Source organism: Protopterus annectens, chromosome 2.part0 (genome assembly GCF_019279795.1).
Source record: "Protopterus annectens isolate FY-2018-M chromosome 2.part0, PAN1.0, whole genome shotgun sequence".
Taxonomy (NCBI): domain Eukaryota; kingdom Metazoa; phylum Chordata; order Ceratodontiformes; family Protopteridae; genus Protopterus; species Protopterus annectens.
The window spans coordinates 484322545-484345962 of NC_056728.1; the positions used below are offsets into that span (position 1 = coordinate 484322545).

At 40.9% G+C, this 23418-nt stretch overlaps 1 long non-coding RNA gene across 2 annotated transcripts in view; it reads right to left on the reverse strand.

Moving 5' to 3' along the window:
- The window catches only part of LOC122793131, a 238860-nt gene that overhangs the window by 120400 nt on the left and 95042 nt on the right, over positions 1-23418 (reverse strand). The window contains exon 3 of one of the 2 annotated variants that reach the window (XR_006363448.1): positions 22349-22408. The exons of the other annotated variant lie outside the window; for it this stretch is intronic. This is a non-coding gene — a long non-coding RNA (uncharacterized LOC122793131). The remainder of the gene's footprint in view (positions 1-22348; positions 22409-23418) is intronic. 2 annotated transcript variants of the gene reach the window in all.

Here is a 23418-nt window from a genome sequence, read left to right on the forward strand (position 1 = left end):
TTGCATTCACTCACTGATCTCAATAAACAATATTTTTATTCCTCTTTGGAATGGACAATACAAAGCATTATTTTCTTTGCTCAGTACCCTCTCAGAATGTAATGTGTTCTTCAGCAATATTAAACCTGCTTGTCAGCTATAAGAAAGGAATACCAATTAACCCACTTCTTTAACAGCCACATGGAACTAAATTCAGCATGCAAATACAGCTACTGCTCTACTTTTTGAGTTAACATTTGCTGGCACTGGCATTGCTTTTCAAAAGACAGCAAGTAAAAATGCATGAAAGACAGCAATGTGTGCAAAGCACAGTGCTGGTGTATATACTGGACATTCTAAGTCAGGCTCAGTTAATGACAAATTGTGCATTTTGATTAAAATAGTGAGGAGTAAAGGCAGGGGATAGCTGCAGGAACCACAGTTCCCAAAGGTGAGCATCTCTGCCTTAAGTCCTCATAGACTGTCTTAATGTAGAGATAGTGGGAGATTTTACTTACACAAGTCTTGCCCCACATATGTGCAGGGGCACCATAGAGGGAGCCACATGCTGCCATGCTTACTGGCACTTTATGTCCAGCCACTATTCATAGAGTTGTTCTGAGATAGGTATGTGGTTGTGAGACAGGCATGCCAATATTCCTAGCCTCTTTGGTGCACAGGCATTGCAGGAGCCCCTACACTTAACCAGCTGTGAGAAATAGAGTACACCTGGTACTGTTCATCTTTACTTTCTGGCTGGCTGTACCATCTGCTTGTGCTCATCACATATCTCTCAGCTGTCAGATTCTCACAGAATGCTCAGATTTTAACTCATATTTTTGGTTTGTTTCTCATAAAATGTTGGTTTCTGACAAGTCATTTAGGACTAAAGCTATTAAATAATGAGATCCATTTGAGTTTCAGAGTTCATATCCTTCAGAAAACATTTTCATTAGCTCAAAATGTTAATGAAGTATGTTCTGAAAAACAGCAGGAACAGTCCAGGGGTTGAATCCACATTAGGAATATGTTGTACTAGCAGTTAGCTCAGAGGACTAAAGCTCCATCTTGTTAATGAGCTTCTTCTGCTGGAATCTTTCCACCTTAATTTGATTTGGGGGTTGACTTATTGGTTAAGGTGATTACCTCATGAGCACAAGGCACATATTTTTATTCCTCTTTGGAATGGACAATACAAAGCATTATTTTCTTTGCTCAGTACCCTCTCAGAATGTAATGTGTTCTTCAGCAATATTAAACCTCACCTTTGATCAATATCTGGTTACTGGCTAGGTATGTAATAGTCTGCAGACTGAGTGCCTAGCATTTATCTACAAACCTATGATAATGCACGCTAAGACAAAACCTGTTATCCTAGCAACTTTCTAAATTTATAAAAGCAATATTTAAAATTTGTCCCTGATTTTGACCCCCCTCCCATTATTTTTGATTTTGTCCAAATTTGTTGTGTTTACAGGTTGAGAGGTATAGTTCATTGACACCCCCATGTCACATGCAGTAAGATCAGACATACTGTATCTGTGCCTTAAGCAATCTAATTTGTTCTTAGGTCTGCATTGTAAGACCAATAAATGAAATATTGCATACTCCGCAATGCATAAATAAATTTGCTTCATGTAAATGATATGGAAATGTTTGTTGTAAAATCATGGCATTTAATTATAAACTGGACACACTACCTGGTTTGGATTTATCCACAAATGCATAGGGCAAGTGATCCTTTAAATGCAAATAAAATAAGTTGACAGATTTGATGGCACACCGAAAAAGATGGCTGCTTTGACTGACACCTTCTGTGCTAATGGCACTGGCACCACTGACTGTACTGATAAATGTGCAGTTCAAGAACAAAAGTGTACATCTTTTAGTACATACTTGCTGCTTGTAAAGAGTGGATTGAATGTGTTCATGTCTATATATGCATCCATCATCAACCCCATTTCCCATTTTTGCACATGGGGTAGGTCTGTCACGTCAGCAGTGACAATCATCCTGAGCCAAGATTTTACACCACCAGGTGGCTAGCCCTGCCACACTAGTTCATTCATACACTGACTCCCACCTAAGGCCAGATAGAGTGTCCAGTCAACCTACTGCATGTATTTGGAATGTGGAAGAAAACTGGAGCACCCGGAGGAAACCCAGGTGACTACAGAGAAGACATGCAGACTCTGCACAGAAGGCACTCCAGCTGAGAATCAAACCAGAGAACCTCTCGCTGTGAGGTGACAACACTAATTGCTGCACCACCACAGCCACCATATACATACACATACACATATTCAGTTTAAGACACATTCTGGACATACATCCAGGTTGTGAGGTATTTAAGAAATTTACTAAAATAAAGGTATATGCAACAGCAACAGTCCCAAATGAAAAATTATATTGTCGTTTTGCTGATTTCTTGCTGTTACTTGCATTTGCACATAGGCATACCACAGTATTTAGCTACTTACTGTGACCAACTACTTAGTACTGGTATTGTACTAAGTATAATAAATACACAAAGACCAACTGCTTCAGTTAGCAACTTTACTGTTTAGAATTGTACCTTTAGTTCTATAGCATGCGAAATAATGCTTTCAGCTCTCTATGACAAATTTGCAAAGCTTATTTTTACACACTTATATTTATACACCCACTCTTCACTGTAACTTAATCTCCATTCAAAAGCTTCAGGTTTTTGGAAACTCACTCATATCATCTGGATAATACAAACTTTGAGTTTCTGAAAATTCAAGCTTCTGAAAAGGATGTGTATATATATATATATATATATATATATATATATATGATGATTTTTGAAGTATACTGTGTGTTTTTGCTTTTTTTTTACTAATCTGTATCAATGTAATGTAATTTCAAATGTATATATATTATTACTACCTTTTACACCATGTAACTAAGATTGAATTTGCTTTGCTTTTGGAGCTTTTCTCCCCGGGCCTCCACTGAAAATGGGTACGTTCTGGCCCAGTGGACTTCCCCGGTAATCAAACTGGAAATAAATAAATAATATATATATATATATATATATATATATATATATATATATATATATATATATATATATGGTTTGCTATCATTATGTCGACGTGCATTTGCACGGCTATGAAGTATTCGAACATCAGATGTTCGAATACTTCATATTATGGCAGGTGACATGAGCGAAGGTTTGCATTGCGAATGAACTGTGCATTCGCAATTCTAACTTTCGGTCATAGGAGGGGATCGCGGTACAGTGCGGTTGAAATGTATCCCTTTCCTCACTGTAGTGTGATCGCGGAGTTGGAATATTAAGTTAGGGGGTGTGTGGGGGGCACAGCCCCCACGGGTGCAGGGGCAGCCCCTGCATAACTGTGTGTTCAGTTAGGTAGGTAGGTGATTATGGGAAGGGTGGGCGTGCTGTGTATCGCCGTAAATGTCACAAGCGACATTTTCGACAATACACCCTTGTTTTCGAGTTTACTATTATTCGAAAATGTTCATTTTCGATGCATAAATTCGAAAATAAAGACATTTATTTTTACTTTCGAATTTATGATAGTAAACCTGTACATATATGTGTGTGTATATATATATATATATATATATATATATATATATATATATATATATATATATATATATATATATATATATATATATATATATATATATATACACACACACACACACACACACACACACACACACACACACACACACACACACACACACACACACACACATATATATATATATTGTAACTTCACTGTCACAAGACAATAAAATCACCTATACATTGTACTGTAGTCAATGATAATTAGAAACTACACAGCTAATAACATATGTATATATTGTGTATGTGTGCAATATGTGTGCATATAGTCCACTCAAGATAGCCTTCATTTCACGCCATCTCTGCTTCTGTCAGTTCTTCCTTACTCTTAACCTGAACTTTGCTGACTCAGTTCATGGAATTAATGATTCCATGGAATTAATTATACAATTTCAATAAGTTGTGTCTTTAAATTAAGGGCAGCCAGGCTGTAATGCCTGGTTCATGAGCATACTCTGCATTTATCATATACCTTTTTAATATACATGATTTTTTAATTCATATATATTTTAACACTTTACTAGCATGAGCTAAAAGGACATATTGAATTACTTTTTTTGTAAAATTTATCAATTTGTTCTTCCTTGGAAGTTTATGTATTTGGGGACAAACTAATTAACTGACTATTTTTGACATGGCTTCTTTTTATTCCTGTGATGGCCCTGAGATTTTGTTCTGAAATAGTCTACACAGACAAAAGTGCTTAACCAATAAACCTTTTGCTTGAGTGCTATTTGGGTTATTTTTACAGCACAATCACTTTTATGTTGTTTCACTGTACACCCAGTTTTGTTGTCCCTGTTAGCTTTCCCATCTGTCATTGGATAATCTCTTTCACTGTGCATTATGTCCTGCATGCATCCTTGGGCCAGTGACACCCATGTTACTGGTGCTTTCCTCCTTCTGGCTTACTTGTACTACTCAGCTGATGTATGTGACATACTATCATTATACTTTATCCAGCATCCTACACATATGTTACCTATCTGCACATGTGTATGTGCATAGTCATCCTTACCTGTCCTATCTGCATAGGTGCCTTTATGGTTTATTTCATGTGTACAAAATCACAAAACTTTATTCATAGTCTGGCACAGAAAACAGTAAGGGCACTCACTCATCACACCCTGACATTGTTCATAAACATACTCTGGGACTGTTATATTGGTGACTTTATTTGCACCTTGTGATGGTATATCTGTATTGGCTCCTGATTTTCAGTACGGTGTATAACTGCAGATCTGTGCCTTTCTGCAGTATGTATATAGCTGCATACTATGAATGTATATATGAAGCCACTGTGTGCAGGTCACACATGTTGATGTGCATGTCATAGTGTGTTATGGATTGTGACCAATTCTGGCTAGCCAAAACCTGTTGCTATATGAATATATGTATGTATATGTGACTTGTCACAGCTTATCACTGTGAAACACATTTTATGGGTTGCCTGTTCTCAGTTATACAGCTGCAATATGTGCACCCCCATTCCATGGTGGCACTCCACCTATGCCCTCCTGCTCAACTAATGGCATAATTGCTGCTTATTTGTACAATGCACTTATTAGTCAAATGCTGCACATTACATTATTGCAAATCCTCACATATATCTTCACATGCCTTTATACATACCTACTAGGTACATTTCCAGAATTATACATTCAACAGTCTTTGGCCTTTGGAAACTGTTTTTCAACACAAAGGCATACTGCTGAGATATGATGCTGTCAGATTTATGAAGAGTCTGTCTGAGAGGGGTCCGCCCCTTCTGGTTATATAAGCATTCACCTTCTTCACCAGAAGTAATTTTATTAGTACATGAGTGAAAGCTATCGATTCAAGGACATGGAGATACTGGCAATGACACAGGAGTGTTCCAAGGCAGTTTGCCATACTGTGTGTTCTTCAGAACCAGATATATTCATGTGTCTTGCAGCACATAACTAACAGAAACATTTTGATAATGTGACTTACAGCTAAGTGAGACATACCAAAAGTATCTCCTATGTGTTTCTGGAATTTCCACAGACAGTATGTTCAGACATAGACTAACCTTTGTTTCTAATGGAACAGGCTTACAGTGCAGACAGCATGGTAACATGTAGGGTTCACACATCCCACAGACAGTCTGCCTCATCTATCCAGCCAACTGTTTTCTATAAATGATTTCATGGTATGAGAGCTGCCATAACTTAATCCTTGCTTGTCGCTATGCCATGCATCTCTTGACCACTGACCACATCTGCAGATTATCCTGTACCATCAGCTGCAGCACCACTGCCTGTACTGATGCTTTTTATGCAGACTACAATGTTTGTAACATTCCATGTGATATCTACGTAGTTTTGGATCCAATGATCCCAGTCATCTGTGTGAAGGCTGCCAGCCTAGCCAGATAGAATTTTATAGATAATTCTATAATTTATAAATATTAATGTAAGACACAGGCTTGTTGTCTTAAATGGAAAAAAACTGGTATTAGATGTGGAACTGAAAAAGTGAAACAACAGTGCTCTCTGCTGACCACATAAAAGATGTTGTGACCCTTTGATCTAAAGTCGGCTCTGGCCTGTCTAGATGAAGACATTCTTTCTATTGTTTTAACCAAGAGTTAAATTGCTAGATTCAAACATGAAAATGTAATTTTATTGCTCTGCTTCCTGACCAGCTGTAAGATAACACAAGGAGATGTTAAGAATGTAAATGTAGTTTCTGTTAGCCTGGGAACCCAGGGGAGTGTGAAGAATGATGTAATGGGAACCAGGAATGTGATTTTAAAAACAGACAGAATCAGAGATTATTGAACATTGTTGTCTTGACCATCCAACTCACAGCACTGTCTTGCTCTATATCTTAGACTTGTGTTTTCTCTTAGAAATAGATAGAAACTAGAAAGATTAGACTAAGTCTTTTTCTGTGATGTCAGAACTGTACTACTGAATTATTTTAAGTATTTCTCTGTGATCTCTGAACTCTTAACTAGCACTGTGTAGTAAGAAGTATTGTCTTGTGTTATTATTTATTATTAAATATTTTTAAACCTTTCAACTGTGGCTGTTTTGTGTAGAGATAAGTTAAGCCCTAGAGTACATTGGATATTTATAATGATTACTGTACCAAGTCACTCCAATAAGCCTTGACTGTTTAGTTATACTACCAATTGGATAATAATATTGCACAGAAATAATTGGACACCCTTTTAAGGACCTTTGAGTAGCTGATAAATATTAGCTTGGTGATGGCAGTCATTTCTACCATATAGTCTGGGTAAAAGGGGCACAGCTGGAGAACCTGTGCCAGCCTTCCTCAGGAGTGTCTATGTTTGTATAAGCTCTTACCTCAAAGTATGTGTGTGTGTGTCAGCTACTTGGGCAGGGACATGAAGTACTGGTTGGACAGAGAGCGTGCTGGAGATTTTAGCTTGCCCAGCTGGCTGAGATCTGGACTTTATAGCTGTGTCCAGTAGGGAGTCTTATTGGGCACCTGAAAAGCAAAGGAGCAACCAGCCCCAGACTGACTGTGATCTCTGTGTGCTCTTAAGAGAAATTGTACTTTACTGTGTGTATTTTTTATCCTTTCCTCCTATATGAGATGCCCCTCACTAGTGTTAGTGGTGAGTATTGAGGCTCCTTGATTGCTGGGCCAGGGCAAGGGTGTCACATATTAATTGTTTGGCAGTGGTGGGATATCCACACCATATATTAATTGTTTGGCAGTGGTGGGATATCCATATCACATTTTAATTGGTGGCAAATACTAATTGGCTTGTAGTGGTGTGGGTAGAGTGAATTCCTGTAGCTTGTGTACAGTGAGCTTTGAAGTTGTTTTGTACTCTAAAACAGCCACTCAGTGAATACACAGAGTTCAGATCACAATTGTTTTATTTCTTTTGTTAGCTTAGTTAGTCAGGATGAGCAGGCAGCATGTCAGCAGAGGAGTATGGAAAGCTGACAAGTAGACAGCTGGCAGAGATGTGCCAAGCTAGAGGACTGGTGCATATAAACCTGACTAAGGCAGACCTGATTGTAGCATTGGTTACAGCTGCATCAGAAAACAGCAACCAGGAGGACAATCAGACTGGCAGTGGAAATATAATACCCTCGGAGAATGGACAGCTCAACCTTTCTGCAGAGGACTCAAAAATCCATCTCGAGCTAAAGAGATTTGAGTTGGAGGCCAGGCATGTGGAAATAGAAGCAACTGAGAGACTGAATCATCTAGAGAGTGGGGACAATGAGAAACTGCTATGCCTGGAGGCTGAGGAAAAGGAGAGGCAGAGGCAGCATGAGAATGAGATGCTGACTCTTTGTCAGAGTCATGGAGGTAATGAGGAAGGGAGTAACTAGACCCCAGAAGCACAACAGGTCACTAAAGTTCTTCCACAGTTTAAAGAGGGGGATAATTTTGATAGGTTCATAGGTTCATAGGGAGACACTAGGCTATCTGCCCGAAGGCATTTATAAGCCTAGCCGGAATGTGTTGGCTTTGGCCACCCCCTTAGATTAGTTCCCTGTGCCTCTGTCCAGCAGAGCCATTGAGGTGATCCCTGGGGTAAACTTTCTGTTTCCCATCCACTCGTCAAGGTTTCTCTTGAAGAGGGTTAGCCAGGAGCTCTGCCGAATGTAGATTGGAATCTTGTTCCAGACCATGGGAGGTCTCTTGGACAGGAATCTATCCCTCCAGCATGTTCTATTTATTGTTGTGGTGAGCTTTAGTTCCCTGGAATGTGTGGCTCGAGGGGATATGGTTTTCTTTAGGTGGAGCATGTCCATCAATTCTGGGTTGGACATGGCCTTGTATGTCAGGCAGAGATCACCCCTGAGTAGGCAGTAAGCAACCGAGTACAGCTGGAGTTTCTTCAGTTGAGCTGCATAGGGCATCTGCTTGAGGCCAGTGATCTTCTTGGTGAGGTACTTCTGTGGTCTTTCCAGTTGTTGCAGGTGTCTTGTAAGGTACATCCCAAATGGGGCATTGTACTCTATGATGGGTCTGATGAGTGATGCATAGAGAGGCCCAATGGCCTCTTTCGATATGGATGCAAACCTTTTTGTGATTAGGTGGGCCATATAGAAGGATTTTCTAACCACTTTGGCAATGTGATTATCAAAGGAGAGGTTACTATCTACTTGGGTCCCCAGATCCCTTATTACATCTTCCGTATTTAGGGGGCTACCACCTATGTGGTAGTTTGTGGGTACTTTGTTTTTTCCAAAGGGGATGACTATGCACTTTTTGGCATTTAGCTTGAGACCTTGGTTTTGACACCAGGTATCTGTTTGAGTGAGACCCTTTTGGAGGATGTCTGTGTCAGCCAGAGAGTCAATTATAGCCCCTAGTTTGCAGTCGTCTGTGAACTTGGTCAGCCATAGTCCTCCTGTGCTTGCCTGTACCTCTGAGAAGTATATGCCGAACAGGAGGGGTCCTAAGACTGAGCCCTGGGGAACACCACTTGTAACCGGTTTAGAGTCAGACTTAGCTCCCACAACTCTTACCATGTGGGTTCTGTCCATGAGCCAGTTGGCAACCCATCTTGGGATGTAGGCATTTATGTTCAGGCCGGTGAGCTTGTCTATTATACCTGAGTGGGGAATGGTGTTAAAGGCCTTGGAGAGGTCTAGGTAAGCTGTGTGGACCACCTTTCCCTCGTCTATAGCCTTGGTAACTGTCTCAAAAAAGTCCACCAGGTTTAGGAGGCATGATCTGCCCTTAACAAAGCCGAACTGGGTAGGGTCCAGTGTTTGGAGGTTTCCAATGTCTCTGTTAAGGAGATCCATGATGATGTGCTCCATAGTTTTGCAGACCAATCTAGTCAGGCTTATAGGGCGATAGTTCCTAGGGTCAGTTGTGGCTCCACCTTTGTGGAGTGGAATAACGGTTGCTGTGTGCCACTCTGTGGGCATGTAGCCTGTGGAGTGGCTGAGTTTAAACAGTGTGTTTAGGTGAGGGGTTAGTTCATCTTTGAGCTCATATAGGACGCAGCCTGGGACACCGTCCAGTCCCATTAATGCTGTATTTTTGGCTTTGGAGAGGGCTGTTTTAACCTGAGTGTCTGTGATTTCAGGGGCACTACATTCATCTGGTATAGTTATGGGCCCTTTTGGGGGGGAATTTTGCACTGAACCTGTCTGCCAGGATGTTGGCTATATCAGTCGGTTCAGTGTATTTTGTGCCATTCTGCACTAACTCCAAGGAGATCTGAGAATTGCCACTTAGATTCTTGACATAGCTAAAGAATGACTTGTGGTTATCTTTGGAGTCCATGGCAATTTTTCTTTCGAAGCAAGCCTTGGATGATTTTATGAGGGAACATAGTTTCTTGCTGATACTGATCAGGGATGTCTTCCCTTCTTGGGATTTTACTCTTTTCTGTACTAGTTTCCTTCTTCTATTGCATAGCTTGTTTATGGCAGGAGGTCCACCAGAATGGTTTCCTTTTCTTGGAGGAGTGAGTCTTGGTTTTGTTTGGGATAGCATGATCCATGCTTTCTTGTAGGTGCCCGTAGAGTGCATTAGTAAAGGATTTTGCAGCTTGGACAGCATTATCCTTTAGCACAGGGGTTTTGAAACTTCCCACCTCGGTCTTAAGTAATGTGAAATTTGCTTTTGAAAATTTTTTCATGGTGGTTTCTTTGACCGGGGGTGGTGGCGGAATGTGGATATCCAGAGTGATTAGTTTATGGTCAGATCTAACCAGCGAGGGGTTGACCTCTGGTGTGGAACAGCGGTCGCCCATGTTGGTGATGACCAGGTCCAATATGTTGTCACCTCTGGTGGGGGTGTTTAAGTTTATAAATTCTAGGAAATGCTGGGCAAGGGAGTTTGTACTTGAGTAGGTCTCCCAGTTAATGTTTGGGTAATTGAAATCACCCAATATCAGGGTGTTTGGTAGGACCTTTATGTTTCCCAGTGTTTCCAGGAATGTGACATGGGGGTCCTGGGACATGGTGTGTGATCTGTAGCAAGCTATCATTTGAATAGCAGTTTTGCCCATTGTTAGTTGCACGTGGATGATCTCTGATGCATCGTGCTGTACCACTAACCTGGATGTGTGGGTATCCTTGATGAATATGGATACTCCCCCACCTTTTGTATTTCAGTCCAGGTTTTGTGGCTGAAATGTATGGTATGAGTTGTAGCCTGGTAGTGATGGGGTGCTCTCTGGAGCCTTAAACCAGGTTTCTGTTACTGCACATATATCAATTTTCACCATACTGAGGAGTGCCTCAAGTGTGTGCATTTTGAGGTTTAGACTTCTGGCATTGAGTAGCATAACCCTCAGTTCTTTGTTACTTGTGAAATTTCTGGTGGTGGGTTTGTCTTTTGAGCCTTGCCTAAAAAAGGCACTATGGGGGTGGCAAGAGCCTTGGCCAGTATTCGAAAGCCTAAGGGTGAAAAGTGCAAGCCGTCTCTAGCAAAGCAGATTGGCTTGTAGAGCATGTCATCATAGGCTGACAGACACTGGATCCCCTTTGAATGACACCAAAAGCTTAGCCAATTGTTGAAATTGATAATGTTTTCTCTATACCGTGGTATCAATCTTGGTGAGGGCAGGATGCTACTCAGGGTCAGGCTCATACTGGCCTGGGCTACACGATCAGAGAGCTCCTCCATGTCTCTTTTCATGCAGTCCAGAGAGGTATGGCTCATGTCATTCACACCAACATGGACAATGACAGAGTCATATTTGTACTTGTTCTGGAGTGACCTGAGTGCTTGTGTTATGTGGCTGATCCTGCCACCCAACAGGCAGCTAACAGTAACCTTCTCCTTGTTCAGCCTAGTGAGTGGGACGTCAGTGTGCCTGACTATAGAGTCAGCTATTACTAGTGTGTTGGGTATGTTATTTTGCCTTAAGGGCTGTGATTGTGTGGCACACTGGTTTTGTGAAGTATGTGTTTCATGGTTTGTGTTAGGGGGTGAAGGTTGCTTGGATGCTTGCTTTGGAGGTGTCTGTTGCTTTTGAAGATTTTTATTTAGAGCCTCCGAATATGTGTTTGTGTATTTATGTGTGTTTTTTACCGGTGCTGGTTTCATAGGAATATGTGAGACTGGTGTTATGATGCAAGTAATTCCCTTCTCCTCTTGACTGCCTGGTCCAGTCTTGGGTTAAGAGAGCTTAGCCTCCAGTTTGGCTGTATAATTGCATCTCTTGCATGTATTAGTGTTTGGTGGAAGGAGGAGAGGGTTGTCTGTGTACATGAGGCAATTGTGACATTGCCTCAAAATGCCCAGATTCACCAGTTGGACTGGAGAGTACACCTGAAATGGTCCTTTGGACATGGTTGGATAGGTACAGTGAACTGTTTTACTGTTTGGCTTGTAAAGACAAATAGAGACCCATGTCCTTCTCTACAGTATAGGGGGGTCTAGTGCTAAGGTTTATTAGTGCTTGCTATGAATTTTGAGCAAGTGCCGGTATGAGAAGTGAATGGTTTGAGTGCTTAAGTTGAAAGTTTGTCTATTTCCAAGGGAAAAAATTGAAGAGAAGTCTTTGTGGAGCCAGGAATAGTTATACACTAGCTAACCGGTGCTGCCTGGCGCACAAAACTGCACAAATGTGGGTTTTATAGCAGGGAAATGAAAGGGATAGAAATTAGCCCAAAATGGCCAATAAAGTATTAATTTCTAGGCTGAAACCACTCCTCCAGGGACAGATAGGCTGCTCAAAGCTCCCTCTCTTACAGTGAACAGAGAAACTTCCTTCTATCCAAGTAAGGTATGAGCAAACACAGAAACTTGTAACACAGCCCTGAATTCGGCACCTACCTGAAAACTGGACTATACTAGCTTAGAAAGGCAGGAAAACAAGTATATATTTTTTTCAGAAAATAAAGCAGATACAATAAAAAAAAACTTTAAATGCACAGAAATGGCTATCACACTTGAGTGTGTAGCCTACAACAGTTAAACAGGTAATTTAAGCACAAAAACGACTTTGTTAAAGAGCAGGCAGTACAATAAGTACAATATGTAGCTGAAACAAGCTTTTTAAATCACAGAAACTCTAGAAAATCAGTGTTTTAGGTGAAATTAGCTAAAGGCAGCAAGAAAATGCAGAAAAATTACACTTAATCACTCCAAAGTCTCTCTTTTGTCTCTCTGCTGCTGTACAACTCTGCAGGGCACCAGGCAGGAACTTGCAAAGCTGTATACTAGCACAAAACCCTTGTAAATGTGGGTTTTATAGCAGGGAAATGAAAGAGATAGAAATTAACCCAAAACGGCCAATAAACTACTAATTTCTGGGCTGAAACCACTCCTCCAGGGACAGATAGGCAGCTCAAAGCTCCCTCTCTCACAGTGAACAGAGAAATTTCCTTCTATCCAAGTAAGGTATGGGCAAACACAGAAACTTGTAACACAGCCCTGAATTCAGCACTAACCTGAAAACTGGCCTATACTAGCTTAGAAAGGCAGGAAAACAAGTATATATATTTTTTCAGAAAATAAAGCAGATACAATAAAAAAAAACTTTAAATGCACAGAAATGGCTATCACACTTGAGTGTGTAGCCTACAACAGTTAAACAGGTAATTTAAGCACAAAAAAAACTTTGTTAAAGTGCAGGCAGTAAAATAAGTACAATATGTAGTTTAAACAAGCTTTTTAAATCAAAGAAACTCAAGAAAATCAGCGTTTTAGGTGGAATCAGCTAAAGGTGGCAAGAAAATGCAGAAAAATGACACTTAATCACTCCAAAGTCTCTCTTTTGTCTCTCTGCTGCTGTAGAATTCTGCAGTGCACCAGGCAGGAGCTTGCTGAGCTGTATACTAACACAAAACCCATGTAAATGTGGGTTTTATAGCAGGGAAATGAAATAGATAGGAATTAGTACAAAACGGCCAATAAACTACTAATTTCTGGGCTGGAACCACTCCTCTAGGGACAGATAGGCTGCACAAAGCTCCCTCTCTCACAGTGAACAGAGAAACTTCCTTCTATCCAAGTAAGGTATGGGCAAACACAGAAACTTGTAACACAGCCCTGAATTCAGCACTAACCTGAAAACTGGACTATACTAGCTTAGAAGGGTGGGAAAACAACCATTTTTTTTTTTTTTTTCAGAAAATAAAGCAGATACAATAAAAAAAACTTTAAATGCACAGAAATGGCTATCACACTTGAGTGTGTAGCCTACAACAGTTAAACAGGTAATTTAAACACAAAACTGACTTTGTTAAAGTGCAGGTAGTAAAAAAAGTACAATATGCAGCTGAAACAAGCATTTTAAATCACAGAAACTCTAGAAAATCTGCATTTTAGGTGGAATTAGCTAAAGGCAGCAAGAAAATGCAGAAAAATTACACTTAATCACTCCAAAGTCTCTCTTTTGTCTCTCTGCTGTTGTAGAACTCTGCAGGGCACCAGGCAGGAGCTTGCTGAGTTGTATACTAGCACAAAACCCTTGTAAATTCAGGTTTTATAGCAGGGAAATGAAAGAGATAGAAATTAACCCAAAATGGCCAATAAACTACTAATTTATGGGCTGAAACCACTCCTCCAGGAACAGATAGGCTGCTCAAAGCTCCCTCTCTCACAGTGAACAGAAACTTCCTTCTATCCAAGTAAGGTATGGGCAAACACAGAAACTTGTAACACAGCCCTGAATTCAGCGCTAACCTAAAAACGGGACTATACTGGCTTAGAAGGGCGGGAAAACAAGTATATATTTTTCTTTTTTTTTGTTGTTGTTTTGTAGAAAATAAAGCAGATACAATCAAAAAACACTTTAAATGCACATAAATGGCTATCACACTTGGGTGTGTAGCCTACAACAGTTAAACAGGTAATTTAAACACAAAAACAACTTTGTTAAAGTTCAAGCAGTAAAATAAGCACAATATGTAGTTGAAACAAGTTTTTAAATCACAGAAACTCTAGAAAATCGGCGTTTAGGCAGAATTAGCTAAAGGCAGCAAGAAAATGTAGAAAAATGATACTTAATCACTTCAAAGTCTCTCTTTTGTCTCTCTGCTGCTGTAGAACTCTGAATGGCACCAGGCAGGAGCTTATTGAGCTGTATACTCGCACAAAACCCTTGTAAATGTGGGTTTTATATCAGGGAAATGAAAGAGATAGAAATTAGCCCAAAATGGCCAATAAACTACTAGTTTCTGGGCTGAAACCACTCCTCCAGGGACAGATAGACTGCTCAAAGCTCCCTCTCTCACAGTGAGCAGAGAAACTTCCTTCTATTCAAGTAAGGTATGGGCAAACACAGAAACTTGTAACCCAGTCCTGAATTCAGCATTAACCTGAAACCTGGAATATACTAGCTTAGAAAAGTGGGAAAACAAGTATTTTTTTTGTTCTTTTATTATTTTTTTCAGAAAATTAAGCAAATACAATAAAAAAAGACTTTAAATGCACAGAAATGGCTATCATACTTGAGTGTGTAGCCTACAACAGTTAAAACAGTTAAACAGGTAATTTAAACACAAAAATAACTTCGTTAAAGTGCAGGCAGTAAAATAAGTACAATATGTAGCTGAAACAACCTTTTTAAATCACAGAAACTCTAGAAAATCTGTGTTTTAGGCGGAATTAGCTAAAGACAGCAAGAAAATGCAGAAAAATGATACTTAATCACTCCAAAGTCTCTTTTCTCTCTCTCTCTCTGCTGTAGAACTTTGCAGGGCACCAGGCTGGAGCTTGCTGAGATGTATACTAGCACAAAACCCTTGTAAATGCAGGTTTTATAGCAGGAAAATGAAAGAGATAGAAATTAGCCCAAAACGGCCAATAAACTACTAATTTCTGGGCTAAAACCACTCCTCCAGGGACAGATAGGCTGCTCAAAGCTCCCTCTCACAGTGAGCAGAGAAACTTCCTGCTATCCAAGTAAGGTATGGGCAAACACAGAAATGTGTAACCCAGCCCTGAATTCAGCACTAACTTGAAAACTGGACTATACTAGCTTAGAAGGGCAGGAAAGCAAGTATATAATTTTTTGTTTGTTTCTTTTCAGAAAATAAAGCAGATACAATCAAAAAACACTTTAAATGCACAGAAATGGCTATCACACTTGAGTGTGTAGCCTACAACAGTTAAACATGTAATTTAAACACAAAAATGACTTTGTTAAAGTGCAGGCATTAAAATAAGTACAATATGTAGCTGAATCAACCTTTTTAAATCACAGACACTCTAGAAAATCTGCGTTTTAGGTGGAATTAGCTAAATACAACAAGAAAATGCAGAAAAATGATACTTAATCACTCCAAAGTCTCTCTTCTGTCTTTCTGCTGCTGTAGAGCTCTGCAGGGCACCAGGCAGGAGCTTGCTGAGCTGTATACTATGATATTTTCATTCATATGTTTGAGAGGCTATGCAAAAGCATGGTGTTATCAAAAGGCTTTGGGTATGGTTCCTGACCCCCCTTACTCCATGGTAAAGCTGTAACTGTATTGTCAAAAATGTCTGATGTTGCATGTTTGTATTATACTGCTGTCAAAAAGCATTTGTTAGAATTGTTTAAACACCTGAAATGGACAGGAAAAAGTTTTGTGAGCATAGGCGCAAGGCAGATGAAAGTGTGTGTGAATATGTTGCTGAACTGAGCACTTATTTCCATGAAGGGCTAGCAGACCTTTTGGAGAGGGAACAAGCCCTTAGCACTTTGCCTGAGGACATGAGGCTCTGGTTAGCTGATAGACAATGTGCTACTTTGGAAGAGCTGGGGAAGGAGGGAGAGCTATACCTGGCAAGCAGGTCAGCTCTGCACAGGAGAGGAACCCCAAGTACTGCTCATGGGTCCAAAGGAACCCAGGGTGGGCAGCACAGACTGCCCTAACAGAATCTGCCAGTAGCAGGGGAAGCCAGTAGTCCAGGTACATGTCCAGGAGCTATGATTAAATGTTTTGAATGTAACCAGTGGGGCCATGTGGCATAGAGATATCCACAGAGGCAAGGTGGGGAACAAAAGGTGAGGGAGCCAGTAAGTGGGAAAGACAAAATGCTAATAGTAGGTTGTCTTGAGACAACAGGGGTACTAAACTACCATCCTGCAGATGTCCTGAGAGGGAAGGATTTGGATGAGGCAGTACCATGTGCTTATGCAATTACACGCAGTCAGGCTAGGATACAAGCATAAAGGTCTGGTAGCCTGGAGGAGACCCAAACAGACTGAACACTTACAGCCAGGACTGGTGAGGTGGTTACTTCAGGGAGGGAGCTACTCTGTAGCAGTGAAACTGAAGGTGAGCCACAGCTGCTTGGGGGTATTGATGGTCCATTGGACAGAGTGACTGCAAAGGTAGAGGTGACTAGTAGTACCCAGGCTGACAGTGAGGCACCACTGTCAGAGGATGCCAGACTTCCTGTGGAAGGGGAGGTGGGAAAGGTTACAAGAAGAGTTAAGACAGGCTCAGCTCTCAGACCCTACATTGCAAGGCCTGAGGCAGGTAGCTAGGGAGGCACCTGATTCTCAAGGAAAGGGGGAATCTGTATACTGGGACAAAGGGTTACTATACACAGAGTGGACCCCTGAAGGAGGGCTAGAAGGTGAGAGAGTACAGCAGTTGGTAGTGCCTAGAACCTACTATCTGGCACTTCTAGCCATAGCCCATGATATTCCCTTTGCAGTTCATAATGGCATAAAATGTACAAAGAGGCATATTATGCAGAACTTCTATTGGCCTGGAATTTCCAGAGATGTAACAGGGTACTGCAGGACCTGTGACCAGTGCCAAAAGGTAGGCAAGGCAGGATACAAGGTGAGACCTTCTTTGATGCTTTTGCCTGTGATTGAGGAGCCATTTCAGAAGATAGCTATGGATATTGTGGGTCCTCTGAGTACCCCAAGTTCCACTGGGAAAAAGTATATCCTATTAGTAGTGGATTATGCTACATGATACCCTGAGGTGGTGGCTTTGTCCTCAACTGAGGCAAAGAAAGTGGCAAATGCTTTGTTAGACATTTTCAGCAGGGTAGGTTCCCCAAAAGGAATACTGACTGACAGAGGTGCCAATTTCATGTCAGACCTGCTGGCTTGTCTGTGGAAGTTCTGTGGGGTGAAGCACATGAAGACCATCCCCTACTATCCCCAGACTAATGGTTTTGTTGAGAGGTCAAACTCTACAATCAAATCCATGCTACAGGCATTTGCACATCAGTTTAAGAGGGTGTGGGACAAATATTTGCCCCATCTTTTGTTTGCTTACAGAGAGGTTCCCCAGGAATCCACAGGTTTTTTACCCTTTGAGTTGCTGTATGGGCATAGGGTGAGAGGACCTCTAGATTTAATTTGAGATGAGTGGGATGGTGAATGCAAGTCTGCCAACGAGTCTGTTGTGGCATATGTCCTAAACCTTAGGACAAGGCTCAGGGAACTCATGGGCTTGCTCAGGAGAAGCTAGCAGAAACCCAGCAACAGAAAAAGGTGTGGTATTACAGGAATGCTGAAGCTAGAGAGTATGCTGTGGGGCAGCAGGTAATGGTTCTCATTCCTGTCAGACACAACAAATTGCAAGCAGCTTGGGCAGGACCCTACAAGGTGGTAAGAAAGGTAAGTGATGTTAACTACATGGTGGAACTGCTAGGCAGAAGGCAGGGGCACAAATTGTACCATGTTAACATGATGAAACCTTACCATGATAGGGAGGCCCTTGTGCTGAGCATTTGCAGTGGATTCCAGGAGGAGTCTGAGGGAGATCTGGAGACTGATCTCCTCAGTGAGGCTCGGGTTGACACCTTAGTGGAAGGGGTAATAATGTCCCAGCAACTATCTCCTACCCAGGTTCAAGAAATCCGAGCAGTGTTGCAGAAATATGGGGACATGTTCACTGGGAAACCAGGGTGCACCCACCTTGGGCAGCACCAGGTGGATACAGGACTCCAAAGGCCTATTAGGCAGGCCCCTTATAGAGTGCCTGAGAGAGTCAAACAGACTCTGAGGGAGGAGGTACAGGAGATGTTTGAACTAGGGGTGATTCAAGAGTCCAACAGTCCCTGGGTCTCCCCAGTCGTGCTGGTGCCAAAGAAAGATGGCAGCACCAGGACCTGTGTAGACTACAGGAAATTAAATAGTCACACAGAGTCGGATGCTTACCCCATGCCTAGGGCAGATGAGGCTTTAGAGCTGCTGGATGGGGCTAAGTAACTTACAACCATTGATCTTACCAAGGGTTACTGGCAGGTACCCTTGACTCCCAGTGCTAGAGACAAGTCAGCCTTTGTGACTCCTTTTGGTTTGTATGAGTTCACCAAGATTCCCTTTGGGATGAAGAATGCCCCAGCAACTTTCCAGAGGCTGGTAGATCATATCCTAGCAGAAGCAGGAGGGTTTGCCCTTGCTTACCTAGATGATATTGCCATCTACATCCATTCCTGGTCAGAGCATCTTCAGCATGTCAGGGAGGTGCTGGGCAGACTACAGAGGGCAGGGTTGACCATTAAACTGAGCAAATGACAGGTGGGTATGGCAGAGGTCTCCTACCTATGACATAGAATGGGGAGTAGTAAGATAAGGCCAGAACCTGCCAAAGTGGAAGCCATTCAGGCATGGCCTGCACCTGTTACTAAAAAGCAGATGAGGGCATTTTTAGGGACATCAGGAAACTACAGAAAGTTCGTCCTCAGTTATAGCACCATAGCTGCTCTCCTCACAGACCTGCCAAGGAAGAACAGGCCAGATAAGGTAGTGTGGATCCCAGCATGTGAGCAGGCATTCCAGATGCTTAAAGAAGCTTCAGGAGGACCCCCTGTGTTAGCCAGACCAGATTATAGCAAATAATTTGTTGTGCAGGTGGATGCTTTGAACCATGGGGTGGAAGCTGTACTTAGCCAAATTTCTTTAGAGGGAGAAGAGCACCCAATGTTTTATCTCAGCCATAGGCTCCAACCCAGGGAGGAATGCTATGCAGCTGTAGAAAAGGAATGTCTAGCCATAGTGTGGGCACTGCAGAAACTTCAGCCTTATCTGTATGGAAGGAAATTCACTGTTATGACAGATCCCAACCCCTTAACATGGTTACACAGAGCCAGTCAGCAAGATGCCAAGTTGCTAAGATGGAGCCTGGGGTTGCAAGCATATATGTTAGTGCAGCACCGCAGTGGGATTAGCAAAGCCAATGCATATGGGCTCTCAAGACAGGGAATGGGGTAAGGTATACTCAGATAGACCTAACCCTCTCAAGCAGCGTTTCTCAAGGGTCACTTGAAAAACTAGCTTGAGTTCTCCTGGGGGGGGGGTGTGAAGGCTGCCAGCCTAGCCAGATAAAATTTCATAGATAATTCTAACATTTGTAAATATTAATGTAAGACACAAGCTTGTTGTCTTAAATGGGAAAAAATGCTGTTAGATGTAGAACTGAAAAAAATGAAACAACAGTGCTCTCTGCTGACCATGGAAAACATGTTGTGACCCTTTGATCTAAAGTCGGTTCTGGTCTGTCTAGATGAAGACATTCTTTCTATTGTTTTAACCAAGAGTTCAATTGCTAGATTTAAACATGAAAATGTAATTTTAATGCTCTGCTTCCTGACCAGCTGCAAGATAACACAAGGAGATGTTAAGAATGTAAATGTAGTTTCTGTTAGCCTGGGAACCCATGGGAGTGTGAAGAATGATGTAATGAGAACCAGGAATGTGATTTTAGAAACAGACAGAATCAGAGATTATTAATTTTTGTCTTGACCATCCAACTTACAGCATTGTCTTGCTCTATAAGTACATTTATCTTAGACTTGTGTTTTCTCTTAGAAATAGCTAGAAACTAGAAAGATTAGACTGTGTTTTTCTATGATGTCAGAACTGTACTACTGAATTATTTTAAGTATTTCTCTGTGATCTCTGAACTCTTGACTAGCACTGTGTAGTAAGAAGCATTGTCTTGTGTTCTTATTATTTATTATTAAATATTTTTAAACCTTTCAACTGTGGCTGTTTTGTGTAGAGATAATTTAAGCTCTAGAGTACATTGAATATTTATAGGGATTACTGTACCAAGTCACTCTAATAAGCCTTGACTGTTTAGTTATACTACCAATTGGCTAATAATATTGCACAGTAATAATTGGACACCCTCTTAAAGGCCTTTGAGCGGCTGATAAATATTAGCTGAGTGGTGGCAATGATTTCTACAGTATAGTCTGGGTACAAGGGGCACAGCTGGAGAACCTGTGCCAGGAGTGTCTGTGTGGTTGTATAAACTATTATCTCAAAGTGTGTGTGTGTGTGTGTGTGTGTGTGTGTGTGTGTGTGTGTGTGTGTGTGTGTGTGTGTGTGTGTGTGTGTGTATGTGTGTGTGTGTGTGTGTGTGCGCGTGTGTGTGCGCGTGTGTATGTGTGTCAGCTACTTGGGCAGGGACACAAAGCACTGGTTAGACAGAGAGGGTGCTGGATAGTTTAGCTTGTCTAACAGGCTGAGATCTGAACCCTATAGCTGTGCGAGTGGGGAGTCTTATTGGGGACCTGGAGAGCAAGGGAGCAACCAGCCCCGAACTGACTGTGATCTCTGTGTGCTCTTAAGGGAAATTGCACTTTACTGTGTGTATATGTTATCCTTTCTTCCTACATGAGATACCCCTCACTAGTGTTAGTGGTGAGGATTGAGGCTCCTTGATTGCTAGGCCAGGTCACGGGTGTCACAATCTGTCTGTCTGTCTTTATTAGACTATCTGTGTCTCCCTAGGACTACCTTTGGTGACCTTTACAGGCATACTGCCCACCAGTAAAGTTGTGTAATCAAGTCTATGTCTTCTTGTATCACTGTTTTACTATGTTTCTTCTAATTAGCATATATGCTTATTAGCTCCTTTTCTGGAATTGCTTACTCCCTCTGTTTGGCATAACCTATGCTCGGCATCCTGTGCTTTGTGCACCTTCCATTTGGAACCCAGCTCATGATCTTCAAAATGCTGATTATGAAAGCACCAAGCTATGAAGAGAGACTGAGTCTGAGACTATAATAGCTCAGACCATTCCCCAAAACTCCAAGGTACAATAATCTTGGCATTAGCATACATAAATACAAATGTATGGAATTCAAAACCTCCCACTCAAAAAGTAACACCCCTTGAACAGGTCATCCTCCATTTATAACAGACATCAAAAGCTGTTAATAATTACAGTTTCCCATACGTGATAATTACAGTCGTGTGCAATTACAAATTTCATCATTACAACTGATACCTTCAGATAACAAAATCAAGAAAGTAAGAAAAAAGCCACAAACAATAAGAAAGAAATGAGAATATGCTTATAGATTAAAAACAATAATAAGATGCTAAAAAACAAAATTAAAAAGAAAGCCTGAACAAATCAAAGAAATAGAAAAGTGCACTCCCTCTAATAAACCATCCATTATTAAGTAAAAAGAGCAAACCTGAAGAACAAGAGACTGAAAAAAGGAACAAAAGAAAACAAACAATGTTTTTAAATCTGTAAAAGAAATAACAAAGCACCAACTACAAATCAGGTGTCTCAAACTTGACTAAAATCTTAGATACTGAAGGAGATGGCCTGTGAGGAGACAGGAAATATGAGGAAGTGCTTATTTACCACACTCTAAGGTGGAAGGTTGGAAAGTGCATGCCCAGAGTGCAAACTCTATATGGAATGTCTGGTGAAGATTTACAGGCCAAAGATCACCAGTGATGGTTTGTCTCCAAAGGAGTACTTTTTGTGTAAATGTTGACTATGCTTCTCATATACAGTCTTGCATATTAGCCATTCATTTGTAGCAGGCAAACCTAGAGAGAAATCCTCCCAAGTTCCCCATAATAAATGGAGGTAAAATCTTACCACTTTGGCCATAGTGCTTTTGCCAGAATGAATGGGCCAACTGAGCGAACAGGAGAGAAACTTGAAGAAAAACAAAGTATTACCCTGTTAAAAAAAAGTAATTAAGCAAAGCAGTTCAACATATAAAAATATATTTAAAAAATGCATTTAAATAATGATAAATTATACGTTTTTTCGGTTTGAGAACTAAATAATAAGAAAAGGCTAAATCTCCATTACACTAAAATAGAAAATAAAAGACTGACTGAAAAAAACTGCTATTTCAATGTCATAGCTGGCTTATCTAGTGCCCAGTGCAGTTTCCTGATCCGTCACTCCTAAAAAAAGTATTATGCTTGAAACTATAACAAACTGCTTGCACAAATGTAACAAGTGGCTAGCTAAAGTTGCAGTAGCTGTATGCACAAATACAGTATTGTTATTCCTTTCTGAATGACAGTATTTCAATACCACCCCACTGGCAAAGGCCAGTGCTATCTGTGAACACCTTGTGCCCAGAGTGGTCGTCCCCTTGACCCACCCTAGATACACATTGGGCTATACCTAATTCAAGGAACTGTTGAATGGATGTATTGTACATAGATAAGGCAATTTCCACAAGCACAAAAAGTATATTCCAAAACATTCACTTCCAACTCAATACAACAAGCCCATCCACAACTCAAAAGTAGCACAAAACACAGCAATCACATCATCAAAAACAAGAGATTAACAGTGACCACAGCATGTAAATTACCCATAAAAAGTTTACACCTAATCTCATAAATCAAGATAAAGGAATAATAAAATAATGTAAAAAGTATAGGCTCATAAATAGTTATCAGACAGGTGTTTCAGAGAATAAATGAGAAGCCAACCCAATTTTCCAATTTGCTCACAGCTCTGTCTAGTTATGTGACTTGCTTAGACTAGGCAAATAAAGGCTGAAGGAATCAATCCATGGTGTTCATGAAGCAGGCCATTAACAGCTCATAGCCTTAGTCCTCTGCATGTTCATAGATTCATAGGTAGTTACAAGCCATGAAGTCCAGGAGACCATTGACAAAATTAGACCAATGTATATGAATATG